We start from the raw sequence: 23,314 nt of genomic DNA, 5'->3' as shown, positions 1-23,314 counted from the left end.
AGGTGGGTGTAGGAGCCGGAGTGGGGGGGGGGGTTACAGAGATGGGAAGGGTCGTAGGGGGTTACAGGGAGGGGTGTAGGGGCGGGAAGGGGGTTTACAGTGACGGGGAGGGGTTAGGGGCCGGAGAGAGGTTGGGGTGTAGGGCCCGGAGGCAATTTACAGAGTAGGGAGGGGTCAAGTTCAGGAGGCGTTTACATAGATACAGTGGGGTGAGACCCCCAACAACTTTGGAATAAAGCATACATTTGTTAAGAATCTATCTACCTATGGAGATACAGGACACTGCGGACGCTGAATTTGGAGCAACAAACAATCTGCTGGAGGAACTCAGCGGGTCGAGCAGCATCTGTGGGGAGAGTTCCTTCCCCTCCCTCAAGTTCTAGTTTATTGTCATGGGCATACATTCACGGGGTAACCAAGCTTTCTACAGCAGCAGCACAGAACATTACAAGCACGACAAACATAAGTTAACATAAATTTAAATTATATATAACATGCACGTGTACAAAAAATAAACATAACGACACTTGTGCAAGTTGAGAGAGAGAGAATGTAGTCCGAGGTAGAATTAGGGTTTTTCAGGTGGGTTCAGAACCTGATGGCAGTGGGGAAGAAGCTGCTGTTGAACCTTGAGGTGTGGGTCTTCAGGCTCCTGTACCTCCTGCCTGATGGCAGCATCGAGAAGAGGGCATGTCCCGGATGGTGGGGGTCCTTAATGGTCAGGGAGGGGAGGTCGAGAGAAACCACACCAGTCCTCACTGAGGGGTCAGCGGTGGAAAGGGTGAGCATCTTCAAGTTCCTGGGCGTCAACATCTCAGAGGATCTATCCTGGTCCAACGCATTGATGCAATCACGAAGAAGGCACACCAGTGGCTCTACTTCGTTAGGAGTTTGAGGAGATTTGGTACGTCACCAAAGAGTCTTGCGAATTTCTACAGATGTACGGTGGAGAGCATTCTGACTGGTTGCATCACCGCCTGGTATGGAGGCTCCAATGCACAGGAATCGCAAGAGGCTGCAGAGGGTTGTAGACTCAGCCAGCTCCATCACGGGCACAACCACCCCCACCATCGAGGACATCTTCAAGAGGCGGTGACCGAAGAAGGCGGAATCCATCACTAAGGACCCTCACCACCTGGGACATACCCTCTTCTCATTACTACTATTGGGGAGGAGGTACAGGAGCCTGAAGACCCACACTCAACAATTCAGGAACAGCTTTCTTCCCCTCTGCCATTAGATTTCTAAATGATCCATAAACACTACCTCGTTATTTTTGCACTATTTATTTATGTTGTAATTTTATGTCCTTACACTGTACAGTTGCCACAAAACAGCAAATTTCACATCATCTAATTCGATGATAATAAATCTGATTCCGATGCCCTCTTTCATTCTGGTCCTGATGAAGGGTCTTGGCCCAAAACGGTGATTGGTTCATTTCCCTCCATGGATGCTGCCTGAACCTGCTGAATTCCTCCAGCACTTTGTGTGTGTTGCTCCTGATTCTGATGGATGTCACCTTCCTGAGACATTGCATCTTGCAGATGTCCTCGATGGTGGGGAGAGCTGGAACTGGCTGAGGTCCACCACTCTATTTTAAAAAAAGATTTCAAAAACTGGTAGCTCCTTGAGAAAAGAGCCATGCTGAGGTTCCAATTGGACAGCTTTCCCAAAGAGCATTGGGCTGACAGGCTTGTTACTCTGATACATGGTTCCTCACGTTTCTTCACACCAGAGAACAAAGGTCAGCTTTCTGCTGAGCTTGCCAATGGTGTGACTGAAGCAGCAAATGTTGCAGTTCAGCCTTCCAGATGTGGTTTTGGGATTGATCTTGAAAACTCCCACTTCAAGCTTTTGGCAACTTTTGTGTAGCCGGTTATGTTGAAAGTTCAGTGAGATCATTCATCGCTGTTGATGGAGGAGTATCGAGGGGGGGATATTCCTGACAGGCAGCAAGCATTGCTCGGATTTCCTATCTCCTTCCCCTCCCTATGCCCCGTTTCCCAGTCTGCCTGTCTCCATTCCATGGAGCCACATCGTGAGACATACTTTTGTGGAAGTGTTGTTGCTTGCTGACTGTCATATTTCTCTCCAGTTCTTTAAGATGCAGCCTGCTTTCTCTGTAGCCCAGGGGACCTGACACTGGGCTGTAACCCCTGCTACACCTAGCAATTCTGTATTTCCTTGAAATCTCCGCTGTGTGTCTGTTAAATGATGTTGGATGGAGTTGGGCTGTGGTGATGCAGTTGTCCAGCTGACTTTATAGATGGATAGCACTTTAATTTGGAATCTGTGAGCATGGCTTCTGATGTTCTCTAAGCGGCTGCCTTCACCTCCCTTATTGAGTCATAGAGCGTAGAAACAGACACTTCAGCCCATCACATCTATGCTGACCTTTATGCCCAGCTACACTAATCCTATTTAGGGTACAGTTACACTGCAAAGAAACAGGCCCTTCGGCCCAATGGGTTATAGGGAGAGGTTGGACAGGCTGGAACTTCATTCCTTGGAGCATAGGAGACTGAGGGATGATCTTATAGATCTCATGAGGGGTACAGATAGGGTGAATGCTCTTTTTCCCAGAGAAATGGAATCAAGAACTAGAGGGCACAGGTTTAAGGTGAGAGGGGCTTGATAGTTTGAGGGGGGCAACTTTGTTTACACAGAGGGTGGTATCTATGTGGAATGAGCTGCCAGAGAAAGTGGTTGAGGCAGGTACAATAACAGCTTTTAAAATACAGTTGGGCAGGTACATGAATAGGAAAGGTTTGGAGAGATGTGGGCAAGTTAGATGGGCATCTTGGTCGGCATGGACCAGTTGGGATGAAGGACCTGTCTCTGTGCTCTATGACCCTATGCTTGGTGGCGGTAGACTGAGGTTAACCTTTTGTGAGAATACCAAAGAATTTATCAGCTGCAGTTGAATTTGCTGTCATTTTGTCTCCAACTTGGAATGTTGTGGGCTTAACCCTGACTTCAGTGACCCCACCCAACCCGAGCTACAACGCTCTTGCTCAGATGTATTGAATGTCAGGAAAGCTTCAAACTGGGGCTGTACATTGGTGAGAGTATATTCCTCTCAGGACGATTGTATTGCTAGTGAAATATCTCAACGTCTACTCTGTGAAGTGCTCTCAGGATCTCGTACATTCAAATAAGGTCACCCCTCATTCTTCTAAACTCCAAGGACTACACACCCAAACCGTTTCGCCTCTGACTGGAGAAGGTTGCCCAGGATGTCAAAAAGGGAGCATTTGGGATTGGTCTTGAAACCACATCAGGGTTATAAAATTCACTACTTAACTCGCTCCACCCTGGTAAGCTTCAGTGTAGCGGTTAGCTATTACAGCGCCAGCGACCCAGGTTCAATTCCGGCCACTGTCTTTAAGGAGTTTGTACGTTTTCCCCGTGTCTGCGTGAGTTTCCTCCGGGTGCTCCAGTTTCCTCCCACATTCCAAAGATGTGTGGGTTAGGAAGTTGTGGGCATGCTGTGTTGGCGCCGGAAGTGTGGCGACACTTGCGGGCTGCCCCCCAGAAACACTCTACGCAAAAGATGCATTTCACTGTGTGTTTCGATGTACGTCTGACTAATAAAGAAATCTCATAAATTCGGGAACACATTGCACACACGTGTGACTGTTCTTTTGGGGAAATTTTGCTTTAAGTTCTTTGCCGGAGGAAGTAATTGAGGCAGGTACAATAACACAGTTAAAAGGCACTTGAACAGGAACATAGCTGGGAAAGGTTTAGAGGGATATGGGCCAAGTGCAGGCAAATGGGACTAGCTTGGATGGGCACCTTGGTCGGCATGGATGAGTTGGGCTGAAGGGCCTGTTTACGTGCTGTATTACTGTGAGTTCCTAGTGGGTAATACACGGGTGGGCAGTTAGAGAGCTGTAGCAATATGCAAAAAGTGCTGGAGGAACCCAGCAGGTCAGACAGCATCCATGGAGGGAAATAATCAGTCGACGTTTCGGGCCGAGACCCTTCATTAGGACTGGAAAGGAAGAGGGAAGAAGCCGGAATAAGGTGGTGGGGGGGGAGGGGGAGGAGCACACGCAGGCAGAGGAGAGGTGCGTTCAGGTGATGGGCGAGTCCAGGGGGGAAGGGGGAAGGTTAGAGAGCTGTGGTCTTGGACAGAGTGAGGACTTCAAATAATCGCACCCCGTCCCTCCCAACATTGCTGCTGATGGATGCAACTACTTATCATCCTGCTAACTGCAAACATCACACAATAAAAGGGCGACCAAGAAGGGGTCATGATTACCATTGTCAGTTGACCAATTTGGTCTTGTGCAGATGGAAAGTATTTGGGGAGCTGTGTGATAGCGGGCATGCCAACAATGATAAGAAATTTGCTTGCGGCAATAAACAGCTGCTGGAGGGACTCAGCAAGTCAAACCGCATCTGTGGAGGCAAAAGGAGAGTCGACGTTTTGGGTCAAGGTGCAGGGTCTCGAACTGTCCATTCTCCCCCCACAGATGCTGCCTGACCCCCCTGAGTTCCTCCAGCAGTTTGGTTTATTTGCTCCAGATTCCAGCATCTGCAGTCTCTTGTGTCTCAGAGATCTGCTTGTGTATGCTCTCCCTATCCTCTCTTTCCCCCACCTTCCTTTCTCCCCCTGCCCTCTTTCTTCTCTTCCCCCCCCCCCCCCTGTGTTTTGGAGACAGAAGATAATGGCTTGAACTTAAAATTGGAGCCAAAACATTAAGGATTGAAATTGTGAAATAATTTTTCTTCGAACCCATGAGGAAGAGAAGTTGTGAAACTCTCGCCCACAAAAAGCTGTCGAGGTCACTTTAAAAGTTCAGCTGGTTTGGGTGTTGTGGGTTAACGGAAGTGGAGGAATGCACTCGGGCTAACGAGTGGAAGAGCATCAAGGGCCTGAACAGCTCTTCTGTTTCTTGTCAGAGAGCAGAATTGTGAAAATAGATGCTTAAAATCCAGAATCTCTTGCAATAAAAATGAAATTCGTACCTGTCCTCTTAAACCAGTGATCTCAGTTACAAGGAGGTGTTAGCCCTGTAACGATCTCTTGCCAACACATCCCTAGTAAATCACAAAAGGATTGGAACCAAATGTAATTTTAATCGGCTACAATAAATCAGTGGGCTTCACTATCGTTTTATAATCCTTCATTGAATGGCCTATTCATATTAAGAAAGCTCATTCATATTTAAACAAATGAATATTGATGGTGGTGTGACAGAGAGTCCTTTTAATTTTCTGTGAGCTGTGTCTCAGTGGTTTTCTTTCTGTCTCGCTCTGCACTTTGGCCAATTCCTTCCTCTGTTCTACGTAACTCTGTCACTTCTTCACATTGCTGTGTGTTCTGAAACAAATTCTGATTTGCTGGTTCACTCAGTCTGCTCCTTTTGACTGATCTGGGTGCTGTCTCACCCCACTCCCCCACCCCCCCATAAGATAAGATCTCTTTATTAGTCACATGTACATCGAGACACACAGTGAAATGCACCTTTTGCGTAGAGTGTTCTGGGGGCAGCCCGCAAGTGTCGCCACGCTTCCGACGTCAACACAGCACGCCTGCAACTTCCTAACCTGTACGTCTTTGGAATGTGGGAGGAAACCGGAGCACCTGGAGGAAACCCACGCAGACACGGGGAGAATGTACAAACTCCTTACAGACAGCGGCGGGAATTGAACCCGGGTCGCTGGCACTTCAGTAGCGTTACGCTAACTGCTACACTACCGTGCCTGCTCCATTTACCCAGTCCATCCATCTCTCCCTCCCTCCCACTCTTCCCATGTGTGTCGGCTGTCTTTCTTTCCTCATTATGACTTTTACCCATATTAATAGTTTCTGCCCCTCTGATCTTTCTCCCGTGGTTTCTGGGAGATCAACCTCATGTTGTTGGAATCTCCAGTGTGATCCTGGCAACAGTCCTGGCCCAATTCTGGATTCAATCTCCCAAGCTTGGCAGAATTGTGATAACCGCGGTGTTCATAGTGTACCTATAGCATACAGGAACAGATTACACTGTAGGTAAATTATGTATAATTCATGTTAAGTCAATGTTAACTTATGTTTGTCCTTGTCTTGTACTGTGCTGCTGCTGCAAAATGCTGACTTTCGTGGCATTAATACCGTGTGTATGTACGCTTATGACAACATTAAGGAAGTTCTTGATAAGTAAGGGGGATTGATAGGTTCTTCATTGGTAAAGGGGGTTATGGGGAGAAGGTGAGAGAATGGGGTTGAAATTTTTTTTAAAAATCAGCCATAATTGAGTGGCAGAGCAGACTCGATAGGCCGAATGGCCTAATTCTGATCCTATATCTTGTGCTCTAATAAACTTGTGATCGATGGCTTGGTTACAGACCTGTTAATTATAAACTGGAGAGACGCACTTCAGGTACAAGGTGGGAAAAGTTGGGGGGGGGGGGGGAGTCCAGAGCGAGGTGGATGGGCTGGACAGAGTCATTGAGTAATTACAGCACGGAAACAGGCCCTTTGGCCCAACTCATCCATGCCGACCAAGGCACCCACCTTAGCTTGTCCCACTTGCCTACATTTGGCCCATATCCCTCTAAACCTTTCCCTATCCATGTACCCATCCAAGTGTCTTTGAAATTTTGGGGGGCAGACAGGTGGAAGGTGTTGGGCCCATCTGACTTGGAATGAAAGCAGGTTGTGCACAAATCGCCAGCAGTTTCCAAGTGTTGCTGCTTGGCCTCTCCTCTCGTGCTTCGTGTGAGATTATGGCCCCACTGCCACCATTGAGGGTCCCCCTTCACCATGACACCAGAGAAGTGCCTGTGGGGTCTCGGAGACACTGCAGCACAGGTGGTGATGTGCAGATGCACGTGGGGGTAATTGGGACTGTGTTCCTGGGGGGGCAGATTAGATTATTGCCACATACACCAGGGTGCAATGAAATTCCTTGTTCATGTGAAGCTCACAGAGTGGTGGTAATGCAACAAAAAATACATCGAGCCCAAAGCAACAGATTGGTGCAAAGGTTGCAGTGCAAACTGAGTTCGTGCATAAGAAAGTGCATTTATTTACAAGGATGTTGCCTGGATTGGGGAGTACGCCTTATGAGAACAAGTTGAGTGAACTCGGCCTTTTCTCCTTGGAGCGACGGAGGATGAGGGGGGACCTGATAGAGGTGTATAAGATGAGAGGCATTGATCATGTGGATAGTCAGAGGCTTTTCCCCAGGGCTGAAATGGTTGCCACAAGAGGACATAGGTTTAAGGTGCTGGGGAGTAGATACAGAGGAGATGTCAGGGGTAAGTTTTTTACTCAGAGAGTGGTGAGTGTGTGGAATGGGCTGCCAGCAACGGTGGTGGAGGCGGATATGATAGGGTCTTTTAAGAGACTGTTGGATAGGTACATGGAGCTGAGTAAAATAAAGGGCTATGGCTAAGCCTATTAATTTCTAAGGTATGGACATACTCGGCACAACTTTGTGGGCCGAAGGGCCTGAATTGTGCTGTAGGTTTTCTATGTTCTACGTAATGCAGAAGTGCCAATAACGGAATAACTGAGAGAGGGAGAATTAAGAGTCTGAGAACATGGCAGCACCACTGGGTGGTGTATCTGTGAGTCAGGGGTGTTCTGCACAAGTATGGGTGGGGAGTCATCCTGATTACAACAGTGCTTGCACTTAACATCTGTCTTATTGTCTGTTGGGCACTTGGAAAGATTTTTTTCCCCAATCAACAAAGTCTTTATCCTGTGCCAGGATTATCGCGTGCACAGAGTATCACTCCGTGTCAGGAGGGGCGGTTACGATATTGGGGATGTCTTGAAGTTTTTCCTAGACCTCCCTTTCAGTTGTAGGGACAGTGTTTATCTGCGGAGGAATCTGCTTCTGAAGCTCCTCAGAAAAGGTGACCGTTGATAAATCCGTTTGGGAGAATCTTCTTCAGCGGAAGAGCAGTTGGAATGTGGGACTCGACCCCAACAGGGAGGGATTGGTGTGTTTGGGGGATGCTGGATAAGGTCACGGGGAGAAAGGGATAGAAGGGGAGGGCGACCTGAGTGGAAATGGAACGTAGCACAGGAACAGGCCCTTCGGCCCACCGTGTCTGTGCTGACCGTGATGCTAATCTAAACTGCACATCTACCTGCATAAGGTCTATATCCCTCCATTGCCTACCTGTTCATATGTCTGTCTAAATGTCTCTTAAACATTGCTTTTATATCTGGTTCCACCACTTCCCTAGGCAGCTTGTCCCAGGCACCTACCACTCTCCGTCTGTGCAAAATAAGTCTTGCCCCTCAAATCTTTAAACCTTCCCCCCTCTCACTTTTAACCCTATGCCCTCTAGTATTTGATATTTCCACTCTCAGGAAAAAGACTCTAAATCTGCAGTATCTATGCTTCTCATAATTTTATAAACTTCTCTCAGGTCTCCCCTCAGCCTCCCAAGTTGAGCAGCCTCCCTGTCGGCGTGCTTAGTGACTACACCAGCCCTACAGGTGCTGTATATTCTCAGCTAGTCAGGCAGCATCCATGGAGAGTGATGACACCTTGCTGTGATTTCTTTAATGTACAGGTTATATCCTCTGTGTCCCACTTTCCTGGAGGAGTGATCCTGCTTTTACGGAGAAGTTGCCGTAGTTTGTTTCCGCTGCCCTTCAAGTGGACGTTTGGCTGAGTGTATTGATTTGGGTGTTGTACAGTGGACTGCCGAAGTGCCACCCTGTCTAACCTCCAACTCTTTAGCTGATAGGGTTGTCATTAACTCTTGTGTCGTGCAAATCGAAGGTGTAAAGCAAGTGTATGGCATGGTTGCCTTATTAGTCGAGGCATTGAGTTCGGAAGTTGGGAAGCTATGTTGTAGCTTTATAAAACTTTTTGGTTAGACTGCAGAAAAACTTTCGACACCTCCTCCATCCAATTCAGAAAGGGCTATGGAGCCGGTGACGGGTTTGAATTTGGGTGGCGCCTGATGTTAATTTCCCAACGTCCTCATCCTTCGACAGCTGAATTTTTATCCAGTTCGACAGCTTATCATCTCGTAAGCCTCAGGTGGATTCGAGGCTGCAAGGGGACCTGTGTAATCAGACACAGAGAGGAGGGGAAGGGGGGAACCTCTGGAGAAGGCCGCTCCGCTGCATCCACACAGCTGAAGGGCAAGGCCCTGTCGGTATTTGTTGACAGTAACTTTCCCGTATCCGAGGAAAGATGTGCTGCCCCTGGAGAGGGTCCAGAGGAGGTTCATGGGAATGATCCCGGGAATGAAAGGGCTTGACGTGCAAGGAGCGTTTGATGTACAAGGAGCGTTTGATGACTCTGAGCCTGTATTCAATGGGAGTTCAGAAGGATGAGGGGTGGGGGAGATCTCATTGAAATCTACCGGATACTGAAGGCCTGGATAGAGTGGACATGGAGAGGATGTCTCCATTAGTGTAGCATGCTTGCCTTTATTAGTCGAGGTACTGAGTTCAAGAGTCGGGAAGTTATGTTGCAGCTTTTATAAAACTCTGGTTAGGCACTTCTGAAGTATTCAATTCTGGTCGCCCCATTACAGGAAGGAGTGGATGCTTTGGAGAGGGTGCGGAAAGAGGTTCACCAGGATGCTGCCTGGATTAGAGGGTATGTGCTATAAGGAGAGGTTGGACAGACTGGTGTTAATTTCTATGGAGCAACAGAGGCTGAGGGGAGACCTGATAGAAGTCTATAAGAGGCATAGACAGAGTAGACAGCCAGTATTTTTACTCAAGGTGGAAATGCCTAATATTAGAAGGCATGTATTTAAGGTGATGTCCAGGGATGATGTTTTACACAGAGAGTGGTGGGTGCCTGGAATGTGCTGCCTGGTGTGGTTAGTGGAGGCAGCTCCAACAGAGGCTCTTTGGATAGGCACATGAACATGCAGAGAATGGAAGGATTTGGACCATGTGCAGGTAGAAGGGGGTTAGGTGTCATTAGCTTAATTAATTCAGCAAAACAGTTGGTCCAAGGGCCTGTTCCTGTGGTGCTGTTGATATTTGATATACGGGCATGAAGCGAGAGGGAAGGAGACCCTTGTGGATTAAAAAAAGTACTGACACAGACCAGAAGGTTTGAACACCCTGTTTCTATGCTATGATTTTGATAATGAGATTGTCCTGGCGGATTCTACTGGTGGCTTCTAACACAGACAAAACAAAGCAGGGACAAGGCGAGGTACATCCTGTTGCCTTTTTTTTTGTTGGTGTTGAGCCAGATTTGACCCTGTGATCCCCTCCCTTCTGTTGCCGGATGTGGATTTTCCCAGTAAGTATCCTGGAAAGGAATACTTCGGAACGACGACTTGGCTCTGCTCTTCCCCTTGACCCTGAAAGAAAGACATTGAAACTGGTAAAACAGGAACCGTCCTTTTCACACCCAAAGTGGTGTTCACCTTACTGTGAGAATGTTTGCTCTGCAGGATTTACTTGGTTCCATTTGCAAAGGTCGATCACCGGAACAACTATAAAAGGGTTGCCACAGCAACTGAAGGGCGCCATTTGGTCCCATCTGCCCGCGTTTGGCCCACAGTCCTCCAAACCTCTCCTATCCATGGACTTATCTAGATGGCTTTTAAACGTTGCTGATGTACCCGCCTCAACCACTATTTCTGGCAGCTCATTCCAAATATGCACCACCCTTTGTGTGAAGAAGCTGCCCCTGATGTCCCTTTTAAATCTGATCTTAAACCTATGCCCTCTTGTTTTTAGCACCCCCTCCTTTGGGGGGGGGGGGAATGCTTTCACCTTGTCTCTGCCCCTCATGATTTTATAAACCTCCATATGGTCACTTCTCAGCCTCCTATACTCCAGTGAAAACAGTCCCAGCCTATCGAGCCTTTCATTAGACAAGGCCTCCAGTCCTGACAACATCCTTGTGAATCATTTCCACACCCTCTCTAGTGTTAATGGCGTTCTTTCTATCATTTGGCGACCAGAACTGCGCTCAATATTCAAGGTGCTGTCTCACCAACATCTACAATTGTAACATAACCAGCTCCTGTACTCAGTGCCCTGTCCCATGAAGGCCAGTGTGCTGAACATCTTCACCACCCCTGTCTGCCTGCATTGCCAGTTTTGTGGAACTATGTCCTTGTTTCCCTAGGTCTCCCTGTTCTACAACACTCCCCAGGGCCCTGTGAGTCCTGTCCTGGTTTTAACTTCCCATTAAATTTTTGTTCATTTAATGAGATTTAACGAGGTCCATTAAACTTTGGCAGCGTCTGTTCCCTCGCATGTGCGTGCAAGACGGAAGGAGCACTCCCTGCTTCCTTCCCCAATGCACACCCTTCAACCCACATCACTACCAGCAGATTACCTTGCTGCTGTCTATGGGATCTTGCTGTGCATAAACTTGCTTCCTGAGCTAGTCCCATTTGCCCATATCCCTCTAAAACTCGGATGGTCCTGAGGTTTGAAAACATTTTCTTTTTTTTTGCTTCATTCAATTTTTTCTCCCCCCCCCCTTTAAAGACTGTCTTCTGTGCTCCCTCCATCGATGTGGATAAATCACGGGCCGGTAGGCGTGCATAGACTCTGAGCACTGTGGGCAGAGTTTTGCTGGTCATTGACCTGGTGTCTCAGACTTCTGTGCAGCTGCAGTTTGTAAAGGGAGCGTTGAACTCGAGGGCCACGTCAGTCGAGTGCAGGACTGGGGTGATTAATGACTCTGAAACCGCACTGAGCCTGGAGGTGACCGATCCTTCACTCCTCAACGGAGACGTCCAGGAGCTGGAGGTAGCTGGGGAAGTGGATGATCTGCAGCGAGGATACTCCTGATAGATTACTATCAGGAGAATCCTCTGCCTGCCTGGGTATGCACTGTGCCTGCTCTTCACAAGCTGGCTTTCAAAGTGCAAAATACCAGCTGCAGTTTGTTGTCCGGACCAGATGTTTGGACTGTGGGCACAGGAGGAAACTTCCTCCAGTCAAGAAGGCAGCTTTTTAAAGAGAAATCCCAGAGTTTAGCTCCTGGCTAAACGGGGTCTGTGTTTGCACGGAGTAATGAAGGTTCTCACAATTGTGAGAGGCATAGATAGGGTGAATGGTCTTTTTCCCAGGGTAGAAATGTCAAATACTAGAGGGCATAGCTTTAAGGTGAGAGGGGGAAAGTTTAAAGGAGATGTGCAGGGCAGGTTTTTTTTTACATGGTAGTGGGTGCCTAGAACGGGCTGGCGGGGTGGTGGTGGAGGCAGATATGATAGAGGTGTTTAAGATGCTCTTAGACAGGCACATGACCTGGCAGGAAATGGAGGGATATGGACCATGTGCAGGCAGATGGGATTAGTTTAGTTCGGCATCGAGTTCGGCAGGGACATGGTGGGCCGAAGGGCCTGTTCCTGTGCTGTACTGTTCTATGTTCAAAAGAATGATAATTGTAGAGCCAAGCTGGTGCTTGGATAGATCTGACTGAATTTAGGTACAGGGGCTTTTCGGTGAACTAATGCAGGATCAAGCTAATGTTTTCATTTGGGGAAGTGTGCGCGCGAGCATGTGTGTGTACACGTATCCTCGCCAGTGTGCATGCATCCTGATCAGTGGGTGCGCAGGTGCGTCTGTGTCTGTGCCATTGGTCACACACGCACACCTCTTTGCTTTCTCTTTCACTCTCGACTCTTTTTTTTCGTTGTATTCTCTGTTCCACCCCTGGCCTTGAGCCCTGCTCTCTGACCCACAGATTGTCCCCAGTATTCATCGCAACACAACTGGTGGCTGTGCCTTTGGATACCTGGGCACTGAGCTTTGGAATTCCTTCCCAAACCTCTCTGTCCGCTCCCTGTCGAGGCTCTTCAGTACTTGTCCTTTGACTCAACCTTGGACCTGATGCCCTAATGAGTCCATACTCTGCTTGGGAGCACCAGAGAGGTCCCATCATAACATTCCGGTAATCCACTGTCCAATCATACAGAGATTCTGATGGTTCAGATCTGGCTCACTGGGGCACTGGTTCCCACGCTCCCTTTATGCTTACTGGAGCCCTAATTCCTGCCTTCCTTTCAACCACTGAAGCCCCCATTCCCACTGTTTCCTTTAAAACTCACTGGAGCTCCTTTTCTTGGACTCTCTGTGCTCCAGCTCCCTTTAACCTCAACTGGCTTACTGAAATTTCATTATACTACTGTGTTTTATCATCTTTTGATGATCTGATGGTAACATTTTGTTTTTGAAGTAACCCAGCAGTTTCAATTCCCTTTTATCAACAGGAGTAACGTGCAATAGTCTGGAAAAATTAAATCTGGCAGGCACCAAAATCCTGAGGGTGCCGGATTATCACTGAGCTCTCCTTAGTGACACTGTAAATGTTGCTCCCTACTCAGTTGTTTGCTCATGTTCCTTTTCACTTGCACACTCGTTCTCCTTTCTTTCTTTAGTTGTCTTTACCTCCCCTTGCTCACTTCGTGTACCCACAGCAGCAGAACCCCACCTTCCTATTACACTGGTGCGACACTTAAACTTGGGAGCCCTTGAGCTGTCAGTGGAGCATCCCAGAGGGGTTTGCCAAGCTGCAGGAGATTTTGGAGATGGGGAAGGCTGGAGGTCTTGAAGTGATTTAGAAACGAATTCTAAACATTTTTGAGTCGGAGTGCGGGGCACTTCAGGAGGGGAGGAGACAAGAGACCGGCAGATGCCAGAATCTGGAGCAACAAACAATCTGCTGGAGGAACTCAGCAGGTCGAGCAGCGTCTGAGGGACGTAGGCAGGGAAGTCCATCTCCATCCCATACCCCTGTTGCCCACCCTCTCTTGAAGGCTGTCCCCTTGTTCTGTTCCTTTGTGTTCTTGTGCTCTGTTCCCCTTGACCTCCAGCCTATCGATCCTCGAGTTCAGCAGTTATTGACTGGCTGTGATTTTACACCCAGCTGATTATCGGCAGCTGGGGGCAGGTTTCAGCCTGATGAAGCTTTCAGTGCCTTAACAAGCATTGCCTGTAAGCAGGAACCTTGCTCTACGCTGCAGAATATAAGAGTGGGATGTTGTGTTGGAACTTTCCAAAACACTGGTTAGGCTGCACTTGGAGTACTGTGTGCGGTTCTGGTCACCACACTAGAGGAAGGATGTGGTTGTGCTGGAGGGAGTGCAGAGGAGATTCACCAGGACTGGAGAACTTTAGTTATGGGGAAGAGACTGGAAAGGGAGGGCTTGTTTTCCCTGGAGTGATAGAGGCTGAGGGGTGACCTGAGAGGTGTGTGAGATGATGAGAGGCACATAAAGGTTAGGTGGCCAAAAATCGTTTTCCCATGGAAGCGGGTATCAAAAAACAAGAGGCATAGGTTTAAGCTGAGAGGAAGGAGTTTTAAAGGGGATATGAGGGTTTTTTTTTACACAGTGGTTCATAGCTAGACCATGCTGCCAGAGGAGGTGGTGGTGTTGGGTACAATCATTGCGTTCAAGAGGTATTTATACAGACACTTATATAGGCAAGGTACAGAAGGATGCAGCCCTAATGCAGCGTTGGATTAGTGTAGATGGATGAAGAGGTTAGCATGGACATTATTTAATATATTTATTAGTCACACGTATATCAAACACACCAGTGAAATGCGTCCTTTTTGCATCACTGAGAATGCGCTGGGGGCAGCCCGCCAAGTGTCACCACTCTTCTGGCGCCAACATAGCACGCCCACAACTTCCTAACCTGTACGTCTTTGGAACGTGGGAGGAGACCGGAGCACCCGGAGGGAACCCACGCAGACACGGGGAGAAGTACAAACTTCTTACAGCAGCGGGAATTGAACCCAGGTCGCTGGTGCTGTAATAGCGCCACGCTAACCGCTACACCACTGTGCCACCGTGGTGAGCTGAAGGTGTTGTTTGTGCTGCTCAACTCTGTGACGATGACTTCTACATTAAAAGAAAAGTCTGCTCAGGAGCCCTCCCTTTCACTGATACCATCTCTATTCCTTTGAACCTCAATGTGCTTTACACCGAGGTGCTGTCTCTGTTGTAACGTAGGAAACATGAAAACCAATTTAGGCACAGCAAGCTCCCACAAGCAGCAATGCAGGTGACTCGGTGGCAAATCAGTTACTGCTACTGGTTCGTGGTCCAGTAACCACAGGTTTGATCCCTGACCTCGGGTGCTGTCTGTGTGGAGTTTGCACGTTCTCCCTGTGACGGCATGAGTTTCCCCCCGGGTGCTCCGGTTTCCTCCCATATCCTAACCACATGTGGATTAAGTGGGCTGCTGTAAGTTACCCCTGGTTTAAGTAAGTGACCAAGGAACCCAGGGGAAGTTGCTGGGCGATATGTGAGAGAGAATAAGTTGCAGTATGGAACTGATGGGATGGCTCCCCGGGAGATGGCATGGACTCGATGGGAAGAATGGCCTCTTCCTTTGTCCTAATGAGTGGAGATGTATAGCATGGAAGCAGACCTTTCGGATCAACCCATCGAGCAACCTATTGACACTCACCCTTAAAAATCACCCCCCCCCCCCCCCCAGATTCTACCCCTCACCCACACACTCGGGACAATTTACAGCAGCCAATTACTTACCAACCCGCACATCTTTGGGATGTGGGAGGAAACCGGAGCACCCAGGGGAAAACCCACGGTCAAAACTCCACGCAGACAGCACCCGAGGTCAGGATTGAACCCCAGTCTCGGGCACTGAGATGCAGTGGCTCTACCCGCTACATCATTGTGCTGCCCTGTAAATGATGATGATCCAGGTTCTTTGTGATGTTGATTGAATGATCAGGATACTGGGGGGAAATACTGCCATCATCCACCTGACAGAGTAGGGCAGCACCTCTGTGGGTCCATTCACACTGCACTGAGAGTATCAGCCAACGTTTTTGTGCTTGCGTTCACTGGAGTGGACTTTTCATCCAAGGTGTGAGGGCTTCTCGGCTGAGTCAGGATTGGTAATTGGTTTATTATTGTCACGTGTACCAAGATACAGTGGAAAAACTTTTGTCAGCATGCCATCCAGACACATCTTTCCAAACGTAAGTACATCAAGGTCATACAGAAGGAAACCAAAATAGAATGAAAATCACTATGATACTGGAGGAACTCAGCAGGCCAGGCAGCATCCGTGGAGAAAAGCAGGAGGTCAATGTTTCGGGTCAGGACCCTTCTTCCGGACTGAAGATCGGAAAAGGGGAAGCCTAATATATAGGAGGGGCAAAGCAGAGCAGTGATAGGTGGACTAAAGAGGGGAGGCAGGGTGGCACAGGGTGGTGATAGGTAGATGCAGGTAAGAGATAGTGACGGGCAGGTGTGGGGGAGGAGGGGAGAGCAGATCCACCGGGGGATGGGTCAAAGATAAGGAGAGAAAATAAAGGGATGGGGTAGAAAAAATAGAGGCTAAGAAAGGGAAGAAAAGAAGAAGCGTGGTTGGTGGGGGGGGGGGAGGGGGCGGGGTGTAGGAGGGGAGGTGGGGATTACCTAAAGTGGGAGAATTCAATGTTCATGCCGTCAGGCTGCAAGGTTCCAAGATGGTAAAATGAGGTGCTGTTCCCTCCAGTTGGCGCTTGGAATTCTCCCGGCAGTGGAGGAGGCCGAGGACCGACGTATCAGTGATAGTGTGGGAGGGGGAGTTGAAGTTGACCGGCAACGGGGAGGTGCAGATCGTGGTTACAGACGGAGCGCAGGCGTTCTGCAAAACGGTCACCTAGTCTGCGTTTGTTCTCACCAATGTAGAGGAGGCCACGAGCAAAACAGAATGCAGGATATAGTGTTACAGTTACCAAGAAAGTGAAGTGCAGGTAGACAAATAGTACCACAATGAGGAAGATTGAGAGATCAAGAATTCATCTTCAGTGTATAAGAGTCTTTATAACAGCAGGGTAGAAGCTGTCCTTGAGCCTGGTGGTGCGTGTTCAAGTATTTGTATCTTCTGTCCAATGGGAGAGGGGGAGAAGAGAGAATGTCCAGGGTGGGAGAGGTCCTTGATTATGTCGCCTGCTTTCCCGAGGCAGCGGGAAAGGTAGATGCAGTTAGTGGAGGGGAGGCTGGTTTGCGTGATGGACTGGGTTGTGTCCACAACTCTCCGCAATTTCTTGCGGTCCCGGGCAGAGCAGTTGCTGTACCAAGCCGTGGTGCATCCGGATAGGATGCTTTCTAAGGTGCATTTGTTAATAATAAAGAGAAAAATTGGTGAATGTCATCGGGGACCTGCTGAGGTTCCTTAGCCTTCTGAGGAAGTAGAGGTGCTGGGGAGCTTTCTTGGCCGTGGCGTCCACCTGGCTACCCAGGTGGTGTTGGAGCATGGCGATTCTCTCCGGGATGGCTTCAACAGAGTTGACATTATCCTCTGCATGGAAGGGGAGCTGCCAGCTGTGGGGGCACTTCTGGACAAAGGTTGCATTGGGCAGGGAGGCCAGCCTGCCCGCTGACTTCCTCAGAGGCATACTTCCCGGATCCGGGGAGGTTGCCTCCCTGCCCTTTTCCAAGTGTGTGGTAGCTGTGGGCAGAAGCAGTGAGTGATCTTCCAGCCTGCGCTGGTCTGGGTGTCCGTCACCAGCACAGCCACGTGCCTGGCACAGACAGGCAGAACTTTGCACTCAGCACTCTCGACACAGACAGCCAACAAAACTGCTTTTGTGCTCTGCTGAATGGACTGACTCAGTGACCCATTTAGCGACTGCAGGTGACAGGACAGTGTGCCTATTATTGGATGGCTTTGCCTTCCAGATTGAACATAGAACAGTACAGCACAGGAACAGGCCCTTCGGCCACAATGTTGTGCTGAATTAAACCAGTAATTAAATGCCTAATTGAACTAATCCCTTCTGCCTACACAATATCCATATCCCTCCATTCTCTGTACATTCATGTGCCTGTCTAAGAGCCTCTTAAACATCTCTATCGTATCTGCCTCCACCACCACCCCTGGCAGCACATTCCAGGCACCCAGCACTCTCTGTGTACAAAACAAAATTGCCCCGCACATCTCCTTTGAACTTACCCCCTCTCACCCTAAATGCATGCCCTGTTGTATTAGATATTTCAACCCTGGCAAAAAGATACCAGCTGTCTACTCTATCTATGCCTCTCATAACCTTATAAACTTCTATCAAGTCTCCCCTCAGCCTCTGCCGTTCCAGAGAAAACAACCCAAGTTTGTCCAACCTCTGGAATGCACTGCCTGGGGTGGTGGTGGAGGCAGATACATTGAACAGGTTCAAGAGCTTGTTGGAGAGGCATATGGAGGAGTGTGGGATGGGGGGATATGTGGGAGGAAGGGGTTAGGCAGTGTGAGGGTGGTTTGATGGACGGCACAACATGGTGGGCCGAAGGGCCTGTTTTGTGCTGTATGGTTCTATGGTTCTCTCCTCATTGCATGTGCCCTCTAATCAAGGCAGCATCCTGGTGAACCTCTTCTGCACCCTCTCCAAAGCCTCCACATCCTTCCTGCAATGGGGTGAGCAGAATTGAGTGCAATACTCCAGATGCAGCCTAACCAGAGTTTTATAAAGCTGCAACATAATTTCCTGACTCTTGATCTCAGTGCCTCAACTAATAAAGGCAAGCATACCATGCGCCTTCTTTACCACCCTATCAACCTGTGCGGCCAATAATGTGGCAACTCGGGGAAAGTAAAAGCAAGAGAAGGTTACTTGACCCCGCTCAATGTTCAAGGCTTAGCTTTTACCTCAGCACCACTTTCCTGTACTAACCCTGTATCCCCCTCATTCTCTTAAAATCTATAAAATCAACCCTAAAGGTGGAATTATATTCTTCCAATGTAGGGGGAGGGTCACTGGCTAGTTTCGGATGAGATTCAGGTAAGGCTCAGGAACGTTGTAAATTACGCAAGGTTCATGTTCTTTTTCTGTTAATGGATGAGACAATGTGCTTGAAATTTATTGTCACATGAACAAGTACAATGAAAAACTTGCAGCAGTGTCACAGGCACATGGCGTCATGTAAGATAAGATATCTTTATTAGTCACGTACATCGAAACACAGTGAAATACATCTTTTGCGTAGAGTGTTCTGGGGACAGCCCGCAAGTGTCGCCACGCTTCCGGTGCCAACATAGCACGCCCACAACTTCCTAACCCGTACGTCTTTGGAATGTGGGAGGAAACTGGAGCACCCGGAGGAAACCCACGCAGACACGGAGAGAACGTACAAACTCCTTACAGTCAGCAGCCAGAATTGAACCCGGGTCGCTGGTGCTGTAATGGTGTTGCACTAACTGCTACACTACCGTGCCTGCCATAAGCAGTATTCACAAGAAAAACATAAATTTACAGCATAAATTGTACAAAATTATACAAGCTGTATGACTGCTATGACTTCAATGCTAGAACCTCTTTCTTTACACAATTTGTATCTCTTGTGGTCCCTGCCCCACGTTACAAGCATCAGTCAGTAGGTTATTTCCTCGGTGTTCGATAGCACTCTCACTGATGCCTTCCGCTACTTCACTAGCCATTGGAAGAAGACCGAGCAGTAACTGGCTGGATTGCATTTGTCCTGCTTTATACAGGGTGTATAACATCCATGAGGGGCATGGATGGTGTGAATGCACACAGTCTTTTTCCTAGGGTTGGGCAATCGAGAACTAAAGGGCATAGGTTTAAGGGGAGAGATTTAATGGGGACTTGAGGGGCAAGTTGTTCACACTGAGGGTGGTAAGTAAATAGAACAAGCCAGAGGAAGTGGTTGAGGTAGGTACAATAATAACTTTTGAAAGACATTAAGACAGGAACATGGATAGGAAAGGTTGAGAGGGATATGGGCCAAACGCAGGCGAATGGGACTGGCTTGGATGGGCATCTTGGTTGACGTGCTTTGTTTGTGTGCTGTATGACTCTGGCTCTGTTGTGTGTGGGGTAGACCTGGGCGGCCTCCCACATGAATGGGCTGATGCCTCTTTTGTAACCGTGCTGGAACAGCTTGGCTAGAGGTGCAGCTAATTCTGGTGTGCAATTTTCCTGGCATCACAACAGCGGGTCTGGATAGAGTGGATGTGGGGAGGATGTTTCCATCAGTGGGAGAGTCTGGGATCTGAGGGCACAGCCTCAGAATAAAGGGACATCCCTTTAGAACTGAGATGAGGAGGAATTTCTGCAGCCAGAGGGTGGTGAAATTTGTTGCCATGGAGGGCTGTGGAGGCCAAGTCATTGGGTGTACTTAAGGCAGAGATTGATAGGTTCTTGATTGGTAGGGGGAGGGTTAAGGGTTACGGGGAGAAGGCAGGAGAATGGGGCTGAACAAAATCAGCCATTACGGAATGGCGGAGCAGACTCGATGGGCCAAATGGCCTAATTCTCCTCCTGTATCTTATGTTGCCTGGTCTGATTTGCTTTTGGTTTCAACAGCCTTCTCAGTCATTTCAAGGATCAAACCGGCTGGCTTCTGAGATGGCAAGGGAGCCGAGGTGGACTATCTAGTCAGCACTGAGTGAGTGCCCCACTGTCAGGGGTGACCTCCTTCAGATGTGACTTTAGGATCAGAATCAGGTTTATTATCACTGACATATGACGTGAAATTTGTTGTTTTGCGGCAGCAGTACAGTGCAAGATATAAAAGTTACTTCAAGTTACCAAAAAAATTTAATAAATAAAATAGTGCAGAAGAAGGAATAACGAGGTAGTGTTCATGGACCATTAAGAAATCTGATGGCGGAGGGGAAGAAGCTGTTCCTGAACCGTTGACTGTGGGTCTTCAGGCTCCTGTACCTTCTCCCCGATGGTAGTAATGAGAAGAAGGCATGTCCCAAGTGGTTAGGGAGATGGATGCCGCCTTCTTGAGGCACCACCTCTTGAAGATGTCCTCGATGGTGGGGAGGGTTGTGCCATGATGGAGCTGGCTGAGCCTACAACCATCTGCAGCGTCTTGTGACCCTGTGTATTGGAGCCTCCGTACCAATGTCCCGACATTCACCTCTGCTCAGTGGCGATGGGTGGGTTGTGTGGATACCTCATCTTATTGAACTGCGCCTCCAAATTTATTCCATTCCCATCAATGGAATGAACTTTGGAGTCCGATGGCAATGTACAGACATGACCTTGTGGAACTCTGCGTGCTACCAACTGGCACTGATTCCCCAGTCGTTCGCTAAGTCCCGTTTTGCTCTCTTGGGTTAATGTAGAACAGTCACTGCACTGTTGGGTTTTCACTCCCGGCATCCCAGACAACATTTATGTGTCTCTCAGAGTCACACAGCTCTTTGCCCCACCAAGCTGCAGAGATGGATAAATTCCTAACAATCTGCCATCTCTCTACCTTTATCAGATAGGGCAGGCACGGTAGTGTAGCGCTTAGCATAACGCTATTACAGCGCCAGCGACCCGGTTTCAATTCCGGCCGCCGTCTGTAAGGAGTTTGTACGTTCTCCCCGTGTCTGCGTGGGTTTCCTCCGGGTGCTCCGGTTTCCTCCCGCATTCCAAAGACGTACGGGTTAGGAAGTTGTGGGCGTGCTACGTTGGCGCCAGAAGTGCGGCGACACTTGCGGGCTGTCCCCGGAACACTCGACACAAAAAAAGGATGCATTTCATTGTGTGTTTCGATGTACATGTGATTAATAAAGATATCTCCAATCCCCACCATCTCATCTTCACTAGTTTCTGCCTGCTCTTGCCCACTGAACCTATCTCCTCATACCTTGATCCTATCATGTCTCCCCAAGTCCAATCCCTTCCTCATTTGCATTCGGGACACTTTGAATGCCCTCTGCCATGTTGATAACTTCCAATTCCCTGGCCCCATCACCTCATCTTCACCATCTCTTGCATCTCCAACTTCATAACAATGTTTTACAGGGTTTTGGAGACTAAGCCACATGCTAAACGTTGATTCATTTTAATCTGCCATGTCTCTATCCTATGGAACTAAGGCTTGTTCCCTGGGGAACCCGGTCAGCGAGGGGTTTGTGTGACGTGATCCATCGTTGCTTGCGTAAGGCGCTTGCGAAACGTGAATGTTATCTGTTCTGTACACACTTGGTCCGTGTTTGGTTTAGCTGTGATCAGTGGAAATGTCCACAAAACAACCATGACCAGAAAGTCAACAGCACGTAAACCTGTCCAATACAAGGACTGCAGTTCCTGCAGATAGGATAATCTACCCTGGTCACTGCAGGCTGTATTTTAATGCTTGCCATAAAATTCAGGCTCCGAGTTCTGGATGATGTGCTTAAAATTTGTGGGGTGGGAGGGGAGGTGGAGTTGTAACTTATCTACATGAACAGATGCTCATGATAGATGTGCAGAAGGTTAATACTTCTCTATCTTCCTTGTTTTATTTTTTTGTTGCATTCAAATATTGCCACCACAAGTGCTAAGTCTACTCTTGAGACATGGTTACTAAAGTTTGCAGATGACACTAAAATAGGTGGTATCAGCAAGAGTGAAGAAGGGTATCAAAAAATACAGGGGGGTCTTGGTCAGCTGGGGAAGTGGGCCAAGAAATGGCAAATGGAGTTAAATTCAGATAAGTACGAGGTGTTGTATTTTGGAAAGTCAAATCAAGGTAGGACTTTCACAGTAAACAGTAAGGCCCTGGGGAGTGTTGTAGAATGGAGGGACCTAGGAATACAAGCACATGGTGGTCAAGAAGGCTTTTGGCTCGTTGGCCTTCATCAGTCAGGGCATTGGGTATAGAATTTGGAGGTTATGTTGCAGTTGTTCATAATGCTAGCGAGGCTACACTTGGATCAGTTTTGGTCACTCTGCTGTAGAAAAGGTGTTATTAAACTGGAAAAAGTGTGCAGAAAAGATCTACAACAATGTTGCCAGGTTTCAGGGGCCTGTGTTACATGGAGGGGTTGGACAGGCTTAGAGCATAGGAGACTGAGAGGTGATCTTATACAGGTGTATAAAATCATGAGGGGTGTAGATAGGGTGAAGGCATGTCATCTTTTTTCCCTGGGGTGGGAAATTGACAACTGGAGGGCAAAGGTTTAAACTGAGGGGGGAAAGGTTTAAATGGGACCTGAGGGACAACTTTTTTTTACACACAGAGGACGGTATGTATGTGAAATGAGCTGCCAGAGGAAGTGGTTGAGACAGGTACAATAACAACTTTTAAAAGCCAGTTGTGCAGGAACGTGGGTAGGAAAGGTTTAGAAGATCATGGGTGAAACTCAGGCAAATGGGATGGGCGTCTTGGTTGGTTGGACCAGTTGGGCTGAAGGGCCTGTTTCCGTGCTGTATCTCTCTCTGACTCTTTCTGGGTGATCTCAAACCTTCTGTGCAGGAGGTCCATTGATTGCAACCTGCCTTTGACAAACAAAGATTTCCAGTCATCTTTTGAGAAACTTTACAGGTTGCTTCTTTAATACCCCATGCACCGCCCTAAACGTTCGTTTCCTCTACCACTGGTGTGCAGAGGTTACAGTGTGGACCATCTACAAAATGAACTGTAGTCGCTCGCTCAGACTACTCCA

The 23,314-nt window shown here is 48.3% G+C and overlaps 1 protein-coding gene across 9 annotated transcripts in view; it reads left to right on the top strand.

Moving 5' to 3' along the window:
* The window catches only part of LOC127577915 (liprin-beta-2-like), a 285,732-nt gene that overhangs the window by 32,409 nt on the left and 230,009 nt on the right, over positions 1-23,314 (top strand). Inside the window, exon 1 of one of the 9 annotated variants that reach the window (XM_052029582.1) lies at positions 11,585-11,704. The exons of the other annotated variants lie outside the window; for them this stretch is intronic. The gene's annotated coding sequence lies outside the window, so the exon portion shown is untranslated. Of the gene's footprint in view, positions 1-11,584; positions 11,705-23,314 lie in introns of those variants that run through there. 9 annotated transcript variants of the gene reach the window in all.

Source organism: Pristis pectinata, chromosome 14 (assembly GCF_009764475.1).
Source record: "Pristis pectinata isolate sPriPec2 chromosome 14, sPriPec2.1.pri, whole genome shotgun sequence".
NCBI lineage: Eukaryota > Metazoa > Chordata > Chondrichthyes > Rhinopristiformes > Pristidae > Pristis > Pristis pectinata.
This window is presented reverse-complemented; position numbering and strand designations above follow the sequence as displayed.